We start from the raw sequence: 20,778 nt of genomic DNA, 5'->3' as shown, positions 1-20,778 counted from the left end.
CCTCAATATCTTCAACATGTATACAAACAAGCCCCTCGGGCTTGGAACAACATGCTTAAAGAAGAACTTCTATCTTAGGGGTTCCAAAATGCCAGGTCAGATACTTCCCTCTATATTTTTAAACAAGGATCAACTATCATACTATTGTTAGTGTATGTGGATGATGAAGTTCTCACTGGAAATGATACTGCTCTTATGCCCCTGCCTTATCCCATGCTGCCCCACCTTCTCCTCGCATGGGTCCTAGCAATCTTGCCTCTGCTTACATTCCACCTCCCTCACCAGACACAAACAACCCAGCCTCTCTCGGCCACAAATATTCCCTCACCAACCACTCATACAACCACGCTTCTGCCTTCAAACCAGTACACCATGCCTCTCAATCAGCCAGCTGATCAAGCACTACACCCTACACCTCCTCAGTCCCCTCCTGTACCGAATAGAACTAATACACCACCTCTCCCTACAATTGAATCCTCCCCCGACACTACCCATCCACCAGCTCCCCTTCACCTTCCCACTCACCCTATGATAACCAGGGGAAAGGCTGGAATTTTCAAGCCTCGGATACTGAACACTCAGTCAAAGAAAGATTGGTCCATGACCGAGCCTACACGGGTGAATGATGCACTCAACACACCACAACGGAGAGGTGCAATGGATGAAGAGTATGCGACTCTCATGAAAAATAGTACGTGGAGTCTTGTTCCATACTCTCCATCTTTGAATGTTGTAGATGCTAAATGGGTCTTCAAAATAAAAAGACATCCTGATGGCATGATCCAACGCTACAAGGCACGGTTGGTTGCAAAAGGTTTCCATCAGACTCTAGATGTTGATTTCTTTGAAGCGTTTAGTCCAGTTGTTAAAGCTTCAACCATTCGTATAGTGCTTACTCTTGTTGTTGCTTATGGATGGAAAATGAGACAACTTGATTTCAACAACGCCTTCCTGAATGGTAAGCTGGAAGAGGATGTATACATGAGCCAACCACCCGGGTATGTTGATCCTCAATATCTTCAACATGTATACAAACAAGCCCCTCGGGCTTGGAACAACATGCTTAAAGAAGAACTTCTATCTTAGGGGTTCCAAAATGCCAGGTCAGATACTTCCCTCTATATTTTTAAACAAGGATCAACTATCATACTATTGTTAGTGTATGTGGATGATGTGGTTCTCACTGGAAATGATACTGCTCTTATGCCCCTGCCTTATCCCATGCTGCCCCACCTTCTCCTCGCATGTGTCCTAGCAATCTTGCCTCTGCTTACATTCCACCTCCCTCACCAGACACAAACAACCCAGCCTCTCTCTGCCACAAATATTCCCTCACCAACCACTCATACAACCACGCTTCTGCCTTCAAACCAGTACACCATGCCTCTCAATCAGCCAGCTGATCAAGCACTACACCCTACACCTCCTCAGTCCCCTTCTGTACCGAATAGAACTAATACACCACCTCTCCCTACAATTGAATCCTCCCCCGACACTACCCATCCACAAGCTCCCCTTCACCTTCCCACTCACCCTATGATAACCAGGGGAAAGGCTGGAATTTTCAAGCCTCGGATACTGAACACTCAGTCAAAGAAAGATTGGTCCATGACCGAGCCTACACGGGTGAATGATGCACTCAACACACCACAACGGAGAGGTGCAATGGATGAAGAGTATGCGACTCTCATGAAAAATAGTACGTGGAGTCTTGTTCCATACTCTCCATCTTTGAATGTTGTAGATGCTAAATGGGTCTTCAAAATAAAAAGACATCCTGATGGCATGATCCAACGCTACAAGGCACGGTTGGTTGCAAAAGGTTTCCATCAGACTCTAGATGTTGATTTCTTTGAAGCGTTTAGTCCAGTTGTTAAAGCTTCAACCATTCGTATAGTGCTTACTCTTGTTGTTGCTTATGGATGGAAAATGAGACAACTTGATTTCAACAACGCCTTCCTGAATGGTAAGCTGGAAGAGGATGTATACATGAGCCAACCACCCGGGTATGTTGATCCTCAATATCTTCAACATGTATACAAACAAGCCCCTCGGGCTTGGAACAACATGCTTAAAGAAGAACTTCTATCTTAGGGGTTCCAAAATGCCAGGTCAGATACTTCCCTCTATATTTTTAAACAAGGATCAACTATCATACTATTGTTAGTGTATGTGGATGATGTGGTTCTCACTGGAAATGATACTGCTCTTATGCCCCTGCCTTATCCCATGCTGCCCCACCTTCTCCTCGCATGTGTCCTAGCAATCTTGCCTCTGCTTACATTCCACCTCCCTCACCAGACACAAACAACCCAGCCTCTCTCTGCCACAAATATTCCCTCACCAACCACTCATACAACCACGCTTCTGCCTTCAAACCAGTACACCATGCCTCTCAATCAGCCAGCTGATCAAGCACTACACCCTACACCTCCTCAGTCCCCTTCTGTACCGAATAGAACTAATACACCACCTCTCCCTACAATTGAATCCTCCCTCGACACTACCCATTCACCAGCTCCCCTTCACCTTCCCACTCACCCTATGATAACTAGGGGAAAGGCTGGAATTTTCAAGCCTCGGATACTGAACACTCAGTCAAAGAAAGATTGGTCCATGACCGAGCCTACCCGGGTGAATGATGCACTCAACACACCACAACGGAGAGGTGCAATGGATGAAGAGTATGCGACTCTCATGAAAAATAGTACGTGGAGTCTTGTTCCATACTCTCCATCTTTGAATGTTGTAGATGCTAAATGGGTCTTCAAAATAAAAAGACATCCTGATGGCATGATCCAACGCTACAAGGCACGGTTTGTTGCAAAAGGTTTCCATCAGACTCTAGATGTTGATTTCTTTGAAGCGTTTAGTCCAGTTGTTAAAGCTTCAACCATTCGTATAGTGCTTACCCTTGTTGTTGCTTATGGATGTAAAATGAGACAACTTGATTTCAACAACGCCTTCCTGAATGGTAAGCTGGAAGAGGATGTATACATGAGCCAACCACCCGGGTATGTTGATCCTCAATATCTTCAACATGTATACAAACAAGCCCCTCGGGCTTGGAACAACATGCTTAAAGAAGAACTTCTATCTTAGGGGTTCCAAAATGCCAGGTCAGATACTTCCCTCTATATTTTTAAACAAGGATCAACTATCATACTATTGTTAGTGTATGTGGATGATGTGGTTCTCACTGGAAATGATATTGCTCTTACACACCAGCTTGTCAATCTATTAGATAATCGGTTTGCACTTAAGGACCTTGGTCCTCTTCACTATTTCCTTGGTGTACAGATTAAATATTTAGAACAAGGGATACTACTTAGCCAAGAGAAATATGTTGACGACCTTCTGCACAAGCTTAACATGTCAGATCTCAAGGCTGCCCCTTCTCCAAGTGTAATGAACAAACAACTATCAATTCACAGTGGTACTCCTCTTACCGATCCTTTCTTGTATCGAAGTACCATCGGGGCTCTTCAATATCTCACCAACACTCGGCCAGACATCACCTTCATGGTAAATCAACTCAGTCAGTTTCTAAAGTGTCCTACTGATAGTCACTGGGCTACTGTAAAACGACTCCTTCGCTATCTTCGCGGTACCAAGCACTATGGACTCTGTATTCAACCGAACTCAGATATGTCCATTTCAGCACTTTCTGATGCTGACTGGGCAACAAACTTAGATGACCTAAATCCATTGCTGCTTATTGTGTATTTCTTGGTGGCCCACTTGTATCCTGATCATCAAAAAACTGTCCGTTGTGGCCCATTCAAGCACTGAATCAGAATACAGGGCGCTTACTTATGCCTCTGTTGAGATTATTTGGATTCAATAACTTCTTGGAGAGATTGGAATTCATCAACGTACCAAACCAATATTGTGGTGTGATAATTTGAGTGCTGGTGCATTAGCAGTTAATCCTGTTTTTGACTCCCGAATGAAGCATATTGAGATTGACATCCATTTTGTACATGGTAAAGTTCTCCAAGGCCTCCTAGAAGTTCGGTACGTTCCCTCTATTGATCAAGTAGCTAACTGCCTTACTAAAACTCTTACACACAGTCAATTCTTCACTCTTCAACGCAAACTCAGAATAGTTGAACTACCGCCTCGTTTGAGGGGGGATATTGAGGACAAGGAAAGAGTTGGCCACGTCAGCAATACAGATGGCACAGTGAGTCTACCTGGAAGGACAGTCAGCAGGTGATGTGGCCTTATCCTAGTCAACCGATTCTGTTAGTTGAAGGACTATTTAATCCAAGGACCACCTACTGCATAGTGACACGTGTACACTATTATTATTTTATTCAATTTCTTTTTTTGCTCTTTTGATTCTAGGGTTTGTATATTAAATACATTGGCAGTCAGATTGTTCTATATTGGTGAAATAATCGATATTCAAGATAGCCGTTGATGCAGTCTTCTCAGCTTCCTCTGCAACTTACCTTTTCTGTGTTTGTTTCTCTTTTTACGTTTTCCTAAAACATTAACTTTGTCGACAGATGTCAATCCACTACCATGACGACAAACTATTAATCCACATACTTTCAAGATAGCCTAAGTGACCTTATTCTATCTCGTGACAACAAACCTATTCTCTATTGGGTATGATGAAGGTGTTATAAAGGTGTCAACCTAGTTTAGATGTTCTGGTGCACCTACTGATTCCACCTACCCCTTTAATTGTTTGTTAAAAAAAAATCCTCGTTGGCTCAACTACTCATTGGTGTATGGAGTTGGATACCTCCCAAGGGCACATGTGGAAGGATTTTGAAGATATTTTCTTAAAACAGTATAAGCATAATAATTTCCAATGCAGAAAAACGGAAGCATTAGAGACTTTCAAGGAATGTGTTCAAGGATGGAGAGAAGTAGCTACTTAGATGCAAATAACATACAAAATCCAGCCTTTGTTTCCTATATACCAAATATCCTATATAGAAAAACAGCGATACAAACCTATAAACAGAAGAAATTAGAAAAATCACAACCTCTGTAATACTAGAAGTCCATCAAATTTAGAAAAATCACAACCTTTGTAACACCAATACTCAAACCAACTACTTAATCTACTTAATCAGATTCGACAAACATACCAAAACTAAAGTACTTAAATTAATAAGGAATGCAAACATAACAAATCAACTAAAACCCATTTGCATGATTATATGATCAGAGTCACATCAAAGTATTTCAGCATGTTATACACAATTAAAATGAATACAAAAGCATCCAGATATGCTCAACCATATTAGAATATATCATTAGTTCAGAATGAATAATATTACCAACAACGATCTTGAACCTCAATCCAAACACTTGAAAGCAAGTTTAAACTATAAATAGAGAAAACCCACGAGCATTTTAAACTAAATCATAGCAAGTAAATCGAAGTCAAAAGGGTCTAATTATAGTCATAATGCTTCAACTCACCAAAACAGGCTTGGGTCCTTACTGAAGAGTGTATGAATGGTTCCGAAGTTCTTATGAATCTACAAATGTGGGATTCAAAGCATTAGAGACAAGTCCAACTATCTTAAACTAGAATTCCATCAAAATTTCTCCAACAAAACAATGCAAATGCTTATAAAACTCATCCATTATTAAATTACTCAAAAAAAATTTCTCATAAACTAAAGCTCATCCATTTTAAGAGTTCACAGAACTAACCTATTAACAAGCTCCGCAATGGGCGATCTAGGGATTTGATCAAACAAGTAAGAAGAGCCATCATCAAACCATTAATACCAGGAAAAAGAAAACATTCGTTATTAACTTACCTGAAATTTTCTTCAAATAGGTCTTCTTTGCACAAATCTGAATCCAACCTTTCCTTAAATGCTGATTGAAATAAAATTTTACAAAAGAAAAAAGAAAAGATTTTTATAATTTTTTCTAACATAATTTTGTGATTGTAAGGTGGGTATTAGAACTTTTAGACCAATAAGGGAGTTTAACATGAAGTAAACTCCAAAAACTAAAATGGAAGAATTATTCTCTTTCAACATAAACATTATAATTGTAAAAGTGGGTATTCAAACTTTTATCACAAACTTGCGATGAAAGCATAGTTTAACTCTTTGTTTCTTTAAAATATTAAAAAAAATATATAGAAAGTGTATGAATATGTTTAAATTAATTTAAAAAAGAAAAGTCTTTCCAGATTATGTCATAAAAGAAAAATATGGTACCTTTTATAGAAGAACAAAGGCCATGGAAGAGAAGAAATGCAGTAAGAGCAAAAGTGAAAAATATGCCTGAAACAAAACCCACTTATTGTCTCTATTTTTCAAAACAAACAGCAGACAACTGGAAACTGCAAAAATCACCACGCCCAATCATATCCGACACTATAAGAATTTGGGTTATTTTCGACGATATGTCTCCCGACGCAAGTGTCAGCGGATTCAACCTATCCAGGTGGTGAGAATCAGGGGTCGGGATAAAAACATATCCCAACAGTCTAGTAACAAACCGTTGGGCTTTTAAATACTCCCGATGGTCTACTAAGAAACCGTTGGGCTTATTGCATTTTCATCAGACGGTTATATTCAACCGTCGGGCCTTTTACTTTATCCCGACGGTCAACGAAAACTGTCGGAGAGTTCTTATTTAAGTCCGATGGTGGTCAATCAACCGTTGGACGATGTCTATAGTATATAAAAACCATCTATTGGAGGTTGTAAAGTTAGCCTGACGGTGGGCGTCCAATCGTCGAGATTTTATAATAACGCCTGACGGTTCCATGTAACCGTTGGGTATTCTAAGTTATAATATAAATATAAAAAGATTCTTTTGGAAATTTGGAAAATTTTAGCCGATGGTTAGACAAGGACTGTCAGGATAAGTTTAATAACTGCCAATGGTCAACACTAACCATCTGTCGATTGTAGAAATTCCGACGATTTTTAGTCAACCATCAGATGTTCTAATAAATATAAAAAAGATTTTTTTTGGAAATTTGGGGAAATTTAGCCAACGGTTTGACGAGGACCATTGGGATAAAGTTAATAACTACTGACGATCAGTTCTAACTATTGACCGAATGTTAAAGTCCTGACGGTTTTTAGTCAACCATTGAGCGTTCTAAGTTCCAATATAAATATAAAAAGATTCTTTTGGGAATTTTGGGAACATTGGCCAACAATTGTGTCAGAACACCGTCGGGAGTACGAAGTTCCACCAACGGTTAGTGAGTGACCTCGGCAGTTATTAACTTTATCCCGACAGTCTGGCAGACGACCATTGGGAAAAGTTCAATATAAATCACGCCTCGAGCTCTCCGTCTCCATCTTCCTAGATTCTTCTTCCCTGATTTCTTCTTCCCTTCTCTGATTTCCCCCTCTAGCTCGTCGTCCGCACGGTGTTCTTCTCTGATTTCCCCCTCAAGCTCGTCGTTCATTCGTCCACACGCCCGTTCTTCTCAGATTTCTCTGATTTCCCCCTCGATTTCGTTCATCTGCACGTCGTCCGGTCCCCCTCGAGTTCTGTCTGTATGCTATCTCCAATTTCCCCCCCACCGGACAGGTAACTATTTTCATTTCCTTCACTGGTTTTTCTACTTTGTCTTCATTTTTGAGCTTGTTGCTTCTGAATGGAATTACCCAATTATGGTTTTAGCTAAAACAAAATTGGATTATGAAGTCTTCCTCATACTTTGGCGTTCATGGTGAATTTCTATATTTACGTTTCGTAGGTTAAAAGAGTTGAATTCTTAACCAATATTCAAAATAAAAAATAAAATAAAAATATCAGTAAAAAAGTAGATAACAAAACAAAAAGTTTAGAGGTGAAAGTAACGTTCGTAGGCTTAAGTTTTAAAAACTAAAAATCAAGTGAGTATGAAATCGGGCTCAAATCTTTTCTTTTTCTAAAACTATAACTACAATATTGAGCTCCACTCTTTGCATTATGTTGGTGTGTTCTGACCCACTCATGATTCACCAATCTCGAGACGCTTTGTCCAACCCTGCCCAAACTTAGGAGACAAGAAGAAGATTTTTTAGTTGTTAAGGCCCTGTTTGATAATCATTTTGTTGTTATTTTTAAAATCGTGCATGTTGTTTTTTTAATTTCTTTATAATAATTTTTAAAAAACATAGAAGTACATAAATGGAGAAGCTTAATTTTCAAAAATAAAAACCATATAATTATTAATGGCGCCTAATTTTTTAACTTCTAGGACTTCGACTTGGATTTTGAAACTATCTCCAAACATCTCAAGCCTTTCTATCCTTAGATCTACTTTTATAAGAGGAAATTGTATAAGATCAAAAGAAGAATAAAGATTTGTTAGTAGTGATTCTAAAATAGTTATAATGACTTTTTTCATTTTCAAAATCACACTTAAATGTACTTTTAATCATTCAAAACCACGAACAAGAAGTAAATGAAATGAAATTAAAAGTGAGAAATTGGAACTATATGTTCTAATACAACTAATTGTCTATATCATACAAGTTCAACTTATCGCATATATTGTTAAGAATGGATAAAGAGTAGATTAAGATTAGGAACAAGTTATCAACTGAGTATGCAGAAGGACTATATCGATTCCTTGATGTTGCAAAACTTCATGTTAACAAGTCAGAAAAACCAAGATGTCCATGCAGAAAATGTATGAATGCTATGTGAGAGCCAATAGATGGAGTTGAATGACATTTATTTCATTAATTTCTCCATCTTATCATCAATGGGTACATCATGGAGACCCAATCAACTTGTCTAGGGTATACGTGAGTCACACATCTCAATTGACACATGATGATGGGTTAAGTACGACAGAGATGAATGTTATAGATGAAGAAAATGAAATATTGAATATTATAAATGATCTACAGTGTCCAATTGTTGATGTATATGAAGAAGAAAATGAGGATGAGATGCACACCAATGCCCAAGAAAGAGATAACAATTCAAGCTTATTTGAAGACTTAATGAATGAAGCATACAACTAGTTGTACCCTGGTTGTACAAATTTCTCGTCATTGTTGTTCTTGGGGAAGTTGATGCATATTAAGGTTCTTAGCGGTTGGACTAATAAGTCATTTGATTTGTTACTAGAATTATTCAAAGAAGCATTTCTCGTTGGACCATCTATACCTAGTTCATTTTGTGAAGCTAAAAGAAACTCACGTGACTTAGGACTTGGTTATGAGTGTATTCATGCTTGCAAATATGATAGCATCCTATATTGGAAAGAATTTGTTGATTTGCAACAATGTCTAGTATGTGATAAATCTCGGTACAAAGTTGAATATGGAAAAAGTAAAAATATTTCACATAAAATTTTACAACATTTTCCTTTAATACCAAGATTGAAGCGATTGTTTGCATCTAAGCATATTGCACCTAAAATGAGGTGCATAAAAATAAATGTTTTGAAACTAATGGAGTGTAGCGACATCTAGCTGATGGTAAAGGGTGGAAGCATTTTAATCGTGAGTTTGGTCAGTTTGCTTTAGACCCACGTAATGTTCATTTAGGACTAGCTTCATATGGATTCAATCCATTCGGGAATATCAGTACTTCATATAGTATGTGGTCAGTGGTGCGCATTCCTTACAATTTGCCACCTTGGAAATACATGAAGGAGACAAATTTCATTGTCTTCCTTCTTATACCCAGTCCAAAATCTCCTGAAATAGAAATTGATATTTACTTACGACCATTGATTAAAGAGTTAAAGGAGTTATGGAATGATGGTGTGCACACTTACGATTGTGTTAACAACGAATACTTTCAACTACATGCTTGCTTATTGTGGACTATTAACAACTTCCCTGTGTATGGTGACCTATCTGGATGGAGTACCAAAGATTACCAAGCATGCCCTATTTTTAAAGAGGATACATCATCAATGAGGCTAAGAGGAAAACAATGTTTTATGGGGCATCGACGTTATCTTCCAAATAATCACAGTTAGCGCAAAAGCAAATAATTTGATGGAAAAGTGGAACGTAGACCTCATCCAGTTGACATGGATGGAGAAAATATATTTTTCTGTGCTTAGCATACCTCCAAAGAAACGTGATAAAAAATGGAAACGAAGTTCAAATTGGAATAAAAAAAAGTATATTTTTCCAACTTCCATATTGGTCGAAACTTTTATTGAGACATAAGTTGGATGTTATGCATATTGAAAAGAATATTTGTGATAATTTGGTTGGCACATTGTTAAATATTGAGGGAAAGAATAAGGATACAACTAATGCTCGTTTGAATTTAGAAGATCTAAATATACGGAAAGAATTACACCTGCAAAAGGTAGAAGACAAAGTTGTAAAGCTACACGTTGCATACGCATTGACTACTAATGACAAGGTTTCATTCTGTAAGTGGATGAAATCAATCAAATTTCCTGATGGGTTTGTATCCAATATCTCAAGATGTGTGAGTGAGAAAGATGGAAAGCTATGGGAGCTAAAACTCACGACTCGCATGTTCAGATTCAGAGGCTTCTTCCAATTCGTGTTCGATCCTAAATATGGTAATAATTGAAAAGTGGTTTAAGCAGTCCAAAACAAGCTTGTGTGCGACATGCCAGAAGCAGAAGAATGTAAGAATGACCAATATGAGTTGTTAGAAGTGGTGAATAGTATTACTTGTACAATCAATTAACCAATGAATGATATAAGTCTATGTAAAGTTGATGTTGATCCTACAGTTGTAGAAGAATGGATAATTCAGCGAGTTGATGATGACTTCATAAATGACGAGGAAGAGGATCTACTATCATCTTCTAATAAGAGTTTGAGTTTCGATGAACATCTTAATGATACGGAATAAGCATGTAAATATGTATTTTCTCCATCAGCATGTAGGTTAAACACTTGTTTCTTTTTCTTTTCATAACTTACATATTGTTGTATAATATATATTATTGTTTACACAGGAACAATGGTAGGTCATACTAATGAGGAGGCAGTACTGGAGTACTTACAGTCTGAGCATATTAGTGCATCATCCTCTGTGGGAGATAATACAGGTTATGTTAGATCCACATTTTTATATAAACTAATGTTTAATTAAACTAACGATGTATAATTTCTTCGGAGTCTGGTTGTACGACTACTAGGGCTGGATGCGGATACTCTCAAAATGTTGATGTGGATAAATATGTTAAAAAATTTGGGAGAATTCCTATCAAGATTTCTCTTGAATAGAAGAAACCAACTTGCAACAATGCAACAAGGTTTAGCAATGGCATTGGTACCAGCGTTTAGGAATCTTTTTTCGTTTGTTATGGATCATGGAGAGAGGTACTAGTAGAAATAAGAGAGCTTGTTAAGAGTCGATTATTGGTAAGATTACAAATTATATATGCATCGGCTTCCATACTAATTAGTTTTTTTTTCTTTCTTAATTCAGAATCATTTTGTGTTAGACTTGTCCAACAAACTGGTCAATGATTTCATCGATGATCAGATGAAAAATTTGTTCAAAGAGTATAAGGGGAACTACACATATTTTACAAAAAAATATGTAAGTCCTGAAGAGGCACGAGCGCATCCACCTGATCGCCTTAAAGACGACATAGAGGATTGACACTTTCTATGCAACAAGTTTGAATCCATCGACTGGAAAGTAATAATTTTTGTGTTTTTTTTTTTGTTTATTTACATTTCAATTACTCATTTCATCTTAATTTCTCATTTTCTTAGAAAGTGGCAGAGACGAATCAAATGAACAGGTCAGCCTTAAAGTACACTTAGACAACTGGTTCTAAGACTTTCATACACATAAGAGAATCCACGGTAAGCTGGTTAAATTACACTCATCTTAATTTCTCATTTTCTTGTGAATTTTTTTATAGAAAGGACTCGACGGTCAAATAATGGACCTAATGGACTTATTAAAGAAAACACACTGTAGGAGTGATAACTCGTTAGCTAATCAGGCTGCGAATGATGCATATGTAAGTTTTTATTCCTCAATGTAAACTTTATTCATATACAATTGTCATACAATAATTAGTCTTAACTATTGATGTAGAGTCAAATGGTTGAGCTGAGAGAATCCTCCACCCAAGAAGGGTCTGAACGAATATTGGATGAAGAAATATGGAAATAGGTGTTGGGCACAAGAGTGGGCCTGGTAGGACACCGAAGGGTAAAAAAGTGAAAGCAATCTAGGGGATCATCGTCCAGTGCATCTTCATCCAGAGTTATAGAGGAGCAACAACAAGAGATAGAATCCTTAAAGGCTAGATTGGCTATATTAGACGAACTGGAAGCCTAAAGACAATCTGAGATGGAGGATATGAAAGTATGCTCTTACAGCTCATGAAAGATAGATCGAACTAGGTATGAGCTCTTCGACTTTTGTAGTAAACTAATTATAAGATTGTGTATGTTGTTATCCTGCAGTTATGGTAACAACATAAACGTATAGATATATGTTTCAGTTGGTTTGTATATTACGATTAAAAATAATTTTAGGGGTCAGAGGGGGGAGGGAGGGGGATGTTTTAGTTGATTGTGTAAGTTAGTTTGATTGTGTAATTTAGTTAGTTTTAGTTGATTGTGTAAGTTAGTTTGTTTCAGTTAACTGCATATTTATATTTAAGTACAAGTATGTTTAAGTTATGATTGAGTTGGTTTGTTGGTTTGTTTATGATTGAGGTAAGTTGGTTTCTTTATGATTTAGGTAAGTTGGTTTTTTGGTTTGTTTATGATTGAGGTAAGTTGGTTTGTTTAGATTGAAATATGCATATCTATATTTAAGTACAAATATATTTAAGTTAAGTTATGATTGAGTTGGTTTGTTGGATTTATGATTGAAGTAGGTTTCTTGTTTGTTTATGATTTAGCTAACTTGGTTTGTTTATGATTTAGATAAGTTGGTTTGTTTATGATTGAGTTCAATTCATTAATGTTCTTAGTTTGTTTCTTGGTTTTTTGGTTTGTTTATGATTGAGGTAAGTTGGTTTGTTTAGATTGAAATATGCATATCTATATTTAAGTAAATGTATGTTTAAGTTTAAGTTATGATTGAGTTGGTTTGTTGGTTTGTTTATGATTGAGGTAAGTTGGTTTCTTTATGATTTAGGTAAGTTAGTTTTTTGGTTTGTTTGTGATTGAGGTACGTTGGTTTCTTGGTTTGTTTATAATGTAGGTAAGTTGGTTGTTTATGATTGAGTTCAATTCATTAATGTTCTTAGTTGGTTTCTTGGTTTTTGGTTTGTTTATGATTGAGGTAAGTTGGTTTGTTTAGTTGAGATTGGTATATAGTATATTGAGCATTGAACTTATTTAAATTTGAATTTTGTAGGTGTCTAGAGATTTTTATTGAAGATGCATCTCTCAGCAAGCGTATTTAGGTTGAAAAGTTAATGTTATTTTGGATTTAGGAATTATGGATTAAGGTTGTAGATGCATCTCCCAATATGTACTTTGCTATCATGTAATGTTTTTTTGGATTAAGAAATTGTGGATGTTATGGTTTGGATGAGAAATTGTGGATGTTATAGAAACTCTTGGATTGAGGTTGTAGATTCAAACATGTTTTCTATATATTATTAATCTATTATGGACATTTACTTGATTTTGAATCATATTTTAGTTTGATTGATATTTGTAAGATTCAAACATATATGACATTTGGAAAAAATCAGATCAAAAAAATGAAAATAAATAAACATATTTAAATAGGTATGATATCTAGTTAAATATACAATCTCGACGCTAAAAGATATATCTCAATGGTACAGGGGTCGGGCAAAGAAATCCTGACAGTGACTGGTAACCATCGGGATTTAAAGATATCCCGACGGTGGCTAGGGACTGTCGGGGTAAAGGACATAGCCCGACGGTATTCCAACCGTTGGGCGTAGATATATCCCAATGGTCCTTGTCACCATCGAGCGAAAGTAAAATGCCTGGCTGCACCCGCACCATCGAGATAAATTACCTCATCTCGACGGCTCAAAAACCATCTTTAAATCCTGATGGTTGTCCGTCGGGATAAACTTTAAATCCTGACGGTTGACCGTCAGGATAACCTTTAAATCCTGAAGATTAACCCTCGAGGGTTGTCCCTTTTACCCGACGGCTTTCTTCAAGGTCGAAGGAAAAGCCTCATCCTTATCCGTAGAGATAATTCCTTTTCAATACGGCACGACTTCCAAACCATCGAGAAAGGTTTCCCCGATAATCTTGCCGATGACTTCCCAACTGTCGGGGAAAGGTTATCCCGATGGTATTTTCAGCTTCTATTGACGGCCAACAGTGTCGGGATTGACCTAAATTCTTGTAGTGCGAAGATCCACAAGTAGATTGGACAAATAGACGACCAGATCTGAAAAACCCATGACCAGATCTGCAGATCCAACGTCGGCGATGAGCTAAATGGTGAATGAACCTGCACGAAAAGCTGAATGGCGAACAGAAGTGCATAAGACGACGAGCTGACCGAGCCAAAGATCTGACCTGCACGAGCGAACAGAGATTTGACCTGAACGAGCGAACAGACCTACACGAGCTGCACCTTCACGAGGTAATGAACGAGCTGAGGTTCCTGTACAAGCAACAATGAAAAATGGCAGAGAGATTTACACGAAGAATGATGGCGAGGAACGATGATGGAGGTCAAAAGCAAGAGAGTTTGAAGGAGAGAAGTGAGAAAGAAGAAAGAAGAAAGATTATAAATGAAAAAGTGATGATATTTTTTACTAAAGGGAAAAACATAAATGGGTATCTACAATGTTAGTTTTAAACTGACTTTGTAGCTTAATTAAAATATATCTTTAATTTCGGTATAAAATCAACATTATATTTTTAGTTTTTCCAACCGACATTAAAGGCCAAATTTCTTGTATGTAGTCTTGAGATGCTATCCTTTATTTACACATCAACTGGGGCAATCTCTTTTCATTTAATATGAGGTTGAAACTAACTTTTCCCATGAAATGTTAAGTATCATTCATCTGAGTATGACTACATTTGAAGATTCAAATTACATTGTAGAACATCTAACTTTCATCGTTGCTGCTAACAAAAGAGAATCAGCTTTTGAAAAAATTCTCCCATTTTATTAAAGATCATCTGGGGCAGTCTCCCATTATTTAATATATAAGGTGAAATCAGCTTTCCCTATTGAAGCTTAAGTGTCATTCGTTTGAGCAAGATTTCATTGTAGGTCATGGAATGTTCACAAAAGAGAATCAGTTTCGAAGATGATCCTCCCATTTCATTGGAGACTATCAAAGAAAATTATGAGCAAACCGAGGCATTTTAAAGGCCTTCTTTGATGAAGTGTTTTAGTCCTTTGATTTTGAATAGATCAAGGTACCAAATCATTTGATCTGTTATGGATCCACTATTTTACCATCAATCCATGAATCTAGAGAGGATGTTTTATTTGGTAAGTAACCACTTCAAGGGGATCTCAAGGCAAGACAAAAATCAGATTACCACTCAAAATGTGGTGCCCAACTACTCGTTTTTATGGGGAAGAAAACGAGCTATTTTGTATGCTTTAACTTGTTTTCTTCTTTTGAAAAGAATCTAAAGAAGGGTAAAAAAAATTCAAATAAGCATATTTCAACGAGCATATGCATGCATACATACATTGATGAGTGATGTTTATTATTATGCTTTTCTATGGTGGTGCTTGTTTATCCCTGGCCCCTAGCGTTTTATTTTATTGTGATGACACTTGTTTATCCCTGGCCTCTAACTCTTTTTTTATTTGTCATATGGCATTTGTTTATCCTGACCCTTGACATTTTTTGCTGCAATGGCACTTGTTTATCCCTGGCCTCCAACTCTTTTTATTTTGTCATGTGGCGCTTGTTTATCCCCGACATTTGACACCTTTTGCTGTGGTGCTTGTTTATCCATAGCCCCCCAGCAATTTATTTTTGTTGCGATGACACTTGTTTATCCCTGGCCTCCAACCTTTTTTTTTTTTTTTGTTATGTGACGCTTGTTTATCCTTGGCCCTTGACACCTTTTGTTGTGGTGATGCTTGTTTATTCCTGGTCCCAGTGTTTTTATTTTTGCTGCAATGACGCTTGTTTATCCTTGGCCTCCAGCTCTTCTTATTTTGTCATGTGACACTTGTTTATCCCTGGCCCTTGACATCTTTTCTTTATGATGGCGCTTGTTTATCCCTGGCCTCGAACTCTTTTTATTTTGTCATGTGTCTCTTATTTATTGCCGGTATAACATCCCGAGTTTCGGATAAATTAGGGATAATTATCTTAAATTGTTGGGCTTTAATTTCATTTAGTTTTTGGATTTTGGAGCCAACTTAAAACAATTGAGGAGATAGGGTTTATGTGGTTTTAAATTGATCTAAATATTTGGAAGAATTTAATTTGTATCAAATTGATGGATTTTATGCCATGTAATTTTGGTTTTTGGATTTGAGAAGTTAATTGGTTTATTAATTTGATAGAATCTTTGGAGATTTTGGAGATATTGTGATAAAATATTTGATTTATATTTTTAAAATGTGAAAAAAAAATGAAAGAATTTGGATATTTGAAATTAAAGGAGAGTGAAAAGAGGTAGAAAATTGGAGAGAAAGACACTAGATCGGTTTTTTAGCGACAACTTCCACAAAATTATCGATTGTCGAAGTTTTAACCGCTGGATCATGCTAAAATTCGATCAGTTTGTTCGGAACATATAAGGTCTCATTTTAAATGGGCGGATCATTGTTTGGAGCTCTAGTTTGTTCGTAATCGCTAGAATTTGTAAAAATGGAAACCCTTTTTCTCTCTCACTCTCGCAAACTCTCCTCATGCAAGACCTTTACTACCAGCTGCTAGCCTAAACAATTTGCGTCGTCCGACAACGTTGCTCACCTCCCGTCTATGGTTGTCGTCGCTACCACCGCCTCTAGTGCCATTGTCGCTAGAATTGATATTTTCGGTAAGTAATTTGGTGTTTTATGGGTTTTCTTGGAAGATGTTGAATACCCATTAAATTTTTGTTTAAGTTTTGGCTTACCCATATTGTTTTAATGTTGAAATTGGATTTTACAGAATCTCAAGGTGCTTTTCTACCAGATTAAAATTGCTTGACCTCCTTTTTTTTTTGTAAAGTTTGGGGGCTTTGTTGAGAATTAAAAGTGTTGGCTTAACTTTTGTTTTAATTGTGAGTTGTGAGTTTTGAAGGTTGAATTACAAGGTCTAAAGTTGTTGTCCGTTAGAGTTAAAGGTTGATTTTGATGATATAGTTGTTGGATCATGTTGATTTTGAAGCTTTGAAGTGGTTTTGGATCAAACCAAGTGTTAGGTAAGTTGTATGGAGACATTCGGGTTAAGTTGTGATTCGAATTATGCTCTAAGCATTGGATTTAATTTTCGTTTATGTTTTTGGATTTATTCAGGATTCAAGGTTTTGCGAAGTTGAATTGCTAGCTATTTGGACTTAATTCCAAGGTAAGTAATCTTACTATTGGAGTTGCCTTTGTGTCAGACGATACCATTAGGATAATTTTAGAGAGAATATATGAGCATAATGATAATTCTACTTGAGGCATGTTATGTGAATGTGCATGATCTAGAATTTTATGAAATATTTTATGAGGATGAATAAGTATGAACTAAATTTTATATGATTTATTATAAGTATGTATGAGTATGATGATATATTTCCATGATTGTGTGACTCTGATTTTATTGCATGACATTTATGTTAGTGATAGTTGCCCCTTACCCACAGTCGTGTACCCACCAGAGGTTGTAATTTCCTTCAAGACTTCACTAGAGGTTAGTTATCTCTTTCGAGATTTCATAAGAGGTTAGTGTTTTCTTCGGGATTCACCAGAGGTTGTGATTTCCTTTGAGACTTCACTAAAGGTTAGTGATCTCCTTTGGGATTTCACTAGAGGTTCGTGGGTACATTACACCTACGGTAGAGTAGGTTTAATTTTCCCACTAGATGACCATCCATGATTCGTAGAGGTTTTTGCATATCTCACTAGAAAGTTGCATTTATTGGACATAAATGCATAGCCTAACCTTGGTAGTGGGGTTACTTATTGAGTATTTTATACTCATTCTTTATTATATTATGTTTTCAGGTGGATAAGGACACATCGATGAGTGACAGAAGGAATCCGTAATCGTGCCATTGGGACCAGAGATATGCTTTCGCTCATGTTTTCAAATTTTGATGTTTTAAATTCTATTCTTGATGTTTGAACTTAGAGTTCCATTTTTTGAAATTTTTATTTATAAAGCTTCATAAAATTAATTTTTATTTCAGAGGGACCCTGATCAAAGATTTTAAGTTATTTAGATTTTCACAAAAGCTGTATTTAATAATTTTTTTTTTAGTTCAAGTTTGTGAGAGAGTTATTTTGAGATTTATATATGCATGTAGGAATGACCTAGTATAACTCCTAGAAAGTTAGGTCATTACACCTGGCCTTTGATACCTTTTGCTATAATGGCGCTCGTTTATCCTGGTCTTTAGCTCTTTTTTATTTGTCATGTGCCGTTTATTTATATCTAGCCGTTGACACTTTTTGCTACAATGGCACTTGTTTATCTCTGGCCTCTAGCTACTTGTTTTTGTCATGTGGCGCTTGTTTACCTTTGGCCCTTGACACTTTTTGTGGGTGGTGCTTGTTTATTCTTAACCCCCAACATTTATCTTATTTTATTATGCATAACATTTGGTTGCATTCTTGATTTGCAAGAGATAACCCCTTTTATATTTTTTAATATGTTTAAAGTATTTTACAAATTGACAAAATAGTGGCTATGGCTTTATCTACCTTCTAATTCTACAACAATGTACGAAAGGGGCATGTTGTATTCACCTACTTTTGTCCAGCCTAATTTGATTACTTTTTTAATTTGAGGTTAGTTTTCGAAAATAAAACAAAATAATAAGAGTAATTAAATAAATTTTTTATTAAGGGGTCTTTTCAAATTTAATAAAAAGACCTAAACTATTTACAGTGGATAGAAAAATTTATTAGAACCCAAAACCGATGGAAGAAAGCCTAGCCCAAAGAGTGAAATACCAAAACTATCCCTACCCACACAAAAAATCACGACCCGATAACGATTAAATCAGACTATCCAAATCTGCTCGATACTCGCGTCTGTCTTCCACGTCTTCTTCTTGCAACGACAACATATCTCTGTCTATCGCCCTCTATCTCACCGCTTCAACCTTCGTTCCTTATTTATCTCTTGCCGCTTTCTATCTCAACGGAAAAAGATCTCTGTCGGATTCTACTGATACCCACGTTGCTTCATCTTCATCTTCTTCTTCGTTGCTACTTTCAATTTTTCAAGGTTACAATCTATCATCATATCTTTCAAGGTAATTATCATTCACTTTTCTTTTCATTTCATTAATTCTTCTATTTAATCATACTTCTTAAACAAACCCAATTTGTTTAACTAGATGGCAAGCAAAAAAAAAAAAAAGTCAAAGTTGATGGAAGCAAAGGAGAAGGAAAGAAAATAATGAAAGCTGAATCATTAATAATGAGAGCAAAAGCAAACAAATCTGAAGAAAAGAAGAAGGTAAACTATCAATAGAACTTTAACATCAACACATACTTGTTGTGCATTATGTAAACTATCTATCTTATGAACTTTAGCAAAAACATTAACATCAATCCATCTATTATTGATAAATTTGAATTAAGATAGACAAAGATATATTTCTATCTCTGTCTATCTTCTATCACTGTCTATTAGAGATAGACAAAGATAGATTACAGATAGACAGAGATAGAATACTTTCTTTGTCTATCTTAGATAGACGATAATAAACATTGAACACTAATATCTGTTTCTATAGTTTCTATATTGTTTGCACTCTATATTTGTTTAGTTGGTTAGATAGATAGAGATAACGCTCTATCATTATATATCTAAATTAGATATTGAACTCTATCACTGTCTTTCTGAGATAGACAGAGATAGATTCTATCTTTGTCTATCTTAGAAAGACAATGATAGAAGATAGATAGGGATAGAACTCTATTTTTGTCTACCTAAGATAGACAATGATAGACATTGAACACTAATATCTGTTTCTATAGTTTCTATATAGTTTTCACTCTATATATGTTTAGTTGAGTGGATATATTCGTAACTTGAGGTGAGATAAACAGTAATAGAGCTCTATCTCTGCCTATTTGTGATAGACAGTGACAGAGTTCTATCACTGTTTATCTCAGATAGACAGAGATAGAGTTTTATCACTATCTATCTCTATCTCTGTCTATCTGAGATAGATAGCAGTGATAGAATTCTGTCACTGTCTATCTCAAATAGACAGGGATAGACATCAATGGTAAACACTAATATCTGTTTCTATCGTTTCTATATGATTTGCAATCTATATTTGTTTAGTTGTGTGGATCTATTATTGATACATTTGAATTGAGATAGATAGAGATAGAGCATTATCTCTGTTTATCTGAGATAGACAGTTATAGAGCTATATCTCTGTCTATCTCAGATAGACAGTGATAGACTTCAATGGCAAATACTAATATCTGTTTATTATATGGTTTGCACTTTATATTTATTTACAGATGAGATAAACAGTGATAGAGCATTATCTCCATCTATTTGAATTAGACAGAGATAAAACACTATCTTCGTCTATCTCAGATAGACAATGATAGACTTTAATGGTAAACATTAATAATTGTTTCTATAGTTTCTATATGGTTTGCACTCTATATTTGTTTAGTTGAGTGTTATTATTGACAACTTTGAATGGAGTTAGACAGAGATAGAGCACTATCTCTGTTTATCTGTCTATCTCAAATAAATAG

The sequence above is a fragment of the Benincasa hispida genome, chromosome 3 (assembly GCF_027475165.1).
Source record: "Benincasa hispida cultivar pf3 chromosome 3, pf3_genome.v1.1, whole genome shotgun sequence".
In the NCBI taxonomy this organism is placed as follows: Eukaryota; Viridiplantae; Streptophyta; class Magnoliopsida; order Cucurbitales; family Cucurbitaceae; genus Benincasa; species Benincasa hispida.
Note: the sequence above shows the minus strand (reverse complement) of the source record.